Source organism: Oncorhynchus tshawytscha, linkage group LG09 (assembly GCF_018296145.1).
Source record: "Oncorhynchus tshawytscha isolate Ot180627B linkage group LG09, Otsh_v2.0, whole genome shotgun sequence".
In the NCBI taxonomy this organism is placed as follows: domain Eukaryota; kingdom Metazoa; phylum Chordata; class Actinopteri; order Salmoniformes; family Salmonidae; genus Oncorhynchus; species Oncorhynchus tshawytscha.
In genome coordinates, this window is record NC_056437.1 from 55,458,221 (window position 1) to 55,461,881 (window position 3,661).

Consider the following 3,661-nt stretch of genomic DNA (forward strand, 5'->3'; position numbering starts at 1 on the left):
CACAATTTAGTGTGCATGCCGCCACCTACTGTGAGGGATGAAAACAGGATGAAAACGGAGCCTGTGTGTGTGTGTGTGTGTGTGTGTGTGTGTGTGTGTGTAAATAAATAAGCTAAAACAAACTACTTTTCTGTTAAAAAAAAAAGTTAAACAGATCTGGAGAGCCTGGGTGGGCGAGCATTCTTATGGTGCCGTACCCTTTGCAAGTCTTCCGATGTAAACTCCAGGAGTCCCAAAAGCATTTCTGCCGCAACCACAATAATGTAGTTTCTTTTAGACTTGAACCAAACCATTTATATCTGTGGCAATGAAAACCCCAACATCTACCTTTTAACACACCGTTGACTGGCTGCAAAACCCTTGAGTGAGTAGGTGTCCAAACTTTTGACTGGTGATGAAATTGATCAAGTGGTTTGTGCACACCGACTGACCCGCATGGTCGACGGAGTGAAGAATCCCCCTCCTTCCATTCTATAGTTTTTTAAAGAAATGTATTTGGGATTTGTGAAATACCCTGTAAGTGCCTTCGTGCCCAAACATTATGCCTTCTAATTGTAGTAGCTGTACTCATAATATACAGGAAAACGATTGCCTTATGGTGAGGATAACCTTGCTGCAAGCCCAGCTTCAGACGCAATCGTTAGGCAAGGGTCATTTAAGTGTTGGAAAGGATGAAACTGCATCTGTGTCACCAATAAGTAGAGATAGTATTATAAATCCCCTCGCACAGTACCCTCAGCTGGACAATTTTCTCATGGCTTCTGTAAGGAAATGCTGTAGGAATGCTCAACCGGTGTCGCTCATTCAGCCGACATAAACTTACAACCGGTTCTCCCCATTAAGTAATGAGTCTGAGGCCGAGCCTTCTCAGGTTTCTCCACCCGTTACGGGGTCTGAGACACCCGAAGCCTCCCACCATTAGCTCTGACAAATTGAAAAGCCTAGTCACTGGCGATTCCATTACCAGCAGTATTAGACTTAAAAAGAATCATCCAGCGATCATACACTGTTTACCAGTTTTAGCTCAGGCTAAGGCTAAAACTGTCGACTGTAGCGAGTATAGGGATATTGTTATCCACGTGGGCACCAATGATGTTAGATGAAACAGTCAGAGGTCACCAAACAAAACACAGCTTCAGCTGTAAATCGGCTAGAAAGATGTGTCGGTGTGGAGTAATTGTCTCTGGCCCCCTCCCAGTTAGGGGGAGTGATGAGCTCTACAGCAGTCTCATAACTCAATCGCTGGTTGAAAACTGTTTTCTGCCCCTCCCAAAATATAGAATTTGTAGATAATTGGCCATCCTTCTGGGACTCACCCACAAACAGGACCAAGCCTGGCCTGCTGAGGAGTGACGGACTCCATCCTAGCTGGAGGGGTGCTCTCATTTTATCTTTGAACATAGACAGGGCTCTAAATCCTCTAGCTCCACAAAGAGATAGGGTGCAGGCCAGGCAGCAGGCTGTTAGCCAGCCTGCCAGCTTAGTGGGGTCTGCCACTAGCACAGTCAGTGTAGTCAGCTCAGCTGTCTCCATTGAGACCGTGTTTGTGCCTCGATCTAGGTTGGGCAAAACTAAACATGGCAGTGTTTGCTTTAGCAATCTCACTGGAATAAAGACCTTCTCCATTCCTGTCATTATTGAAAGAGATTGTGATATCTCACATCTCAAAATAGGGCTACTTAATGTTAGATCCCTCACTTCCAGGCAGTTATAGTTAATGAACTAATCACTGATCATAATCTTGATGTGATTGGCCTAACTGAAACATGGCTTAAACCAGATTAATGTACTGTGTTAAATGAGGCCTCTCCTCCTGGTTACACTAGTGACCATATACCGTGAGCATCACATAAAGGCGGAGGTGTTGCTAACATTTACCATACCAAATTTTCACATGGATTCACATGGAAAAGTCCACAGACCCACTCCAAAAGGCTTTCAAAGCCATCATCGACTCAGTGGGTTTTGTCCAACATGTCTCCCGACCTACTCACTGCCACAGTCATACTCTGGACCTAGTTTTGTCCCATGGAATAAATGTTGTGGATCTTACTGTTTTTCCTCATAATCCTGGACTATCGGACCACCATTTTATTACGTTTGCAATCGCAAAAAATTATCTGCTCAGACCCTAACCAACGATCATCAAAAGCCGTGCTATAAATTCTCAGACAACCCAAAGATTCCTAGATGCCCTTCCAGACTTCCTCCACCTTCCAAAGGACTACCAGAGTACAACAATCGGTTAACCACCTAACTGTGGAACTAAATTTAACCTTGCGTAATACCCTAGATGCAGTCGCACCGCTAAAAACAAAAAACATTTGTCATAAGAAACTAGCTCCCTGGTATACAGAAAATACCCGAGCCCTGAAACAAGCTTCCAGAAAATTGGAACAGAAATGGTGCTACACCAAACTGGAAGTCTTCCGTGCAGTATCGATCATCCTATTTTTCAAACTTAATTGAGGAGAATAAGAACAATCGAAAACTTATTTTTGATACTGTTGCAAGCTAACTAAAAAGCTGCATTCCCCAAAGAGAGGATGGCTTTCACTTAAGCAGTGATAAATTCATGAACTTCTTTAACGAAAGATCATGATCATTAGAAAGCAAATTATGGACTCCTCTTTGAATCTTTGTCCTGAGTCTGCACAACCCTGCCAGGACCCAGGATAAAGGGAGACACTCACGTTTTTTAATACTACAGTATATCTCTTGACACAATGATGAAAATAGTCATGGCCTCAAAACCTTCACGCTGCATACTGGACACTATTCCAACTAAACTACTGGAAGAGCTGCTTCCTGTGCTTGGCCCTCCTATGCTGAACATAATAAAAGGCTCCCTATCCACCGGATGTGTACCGAACTGACTAAAAGTGTCAGTAATAAAGCCTCTCTTGAAAAAAAAGCCTCCCTTGACCCAGAAAATATTAAAAACTATTGGCCTATATCGAATCTCCCATTCCTCTCAAAATGTTTGAAAAAGCTATTGCCCAGCAACTCACTGCCTTCCTGAAGACAAACAATGTATACGAAGCGCTTCAGTCTGGTTTTAGACCCCATCATAACACTGAGACTGCACTTGTGAAGGTGGTAAATGACCTTTTAATGGCTTCAGACCAAGGCTCTGCATCTGTCCTCATGCTCTTAAACCTTAGCGCTGCTTTTGATACCATAGATCACCACATTCTTTTGGAGAGATTGGAAACCCAAATTGGTCTACATGGACAAGTTCTGGTTTAGATCTTATCTGTCAGAAAGATATCAGTTTGTCTCTGTGGATGGTTTGTCCACAGAGGAACACATTTCGGTGTTCCTCAAGGTTCCGTTTTAGGACTACTATTGTTTTCACTATATATTTTACGTCTTGGTGATGTCATTCAGAAACATAATGTTAACTTTCACTGCTATGCTGTACATTTTGATGAAACATGGTGAAGCCCCAAAATTGCCCTCGCTGGAAGCCTCTGTTTCAGACATAAGGAATTGGATGGCGGCAAATTGTTTACTTTTAAACTCGGACAAAACAGAGATGTGTGTGCTAGGTCTGAAGAAACAAAGAGATCTTCTGTTGGATCTGACAATTAATCTTGATGGTTGTACAGTAATCTCAAATAAAACTGTGAACGATCTTGGCGTTACTCTGGACCCTGAT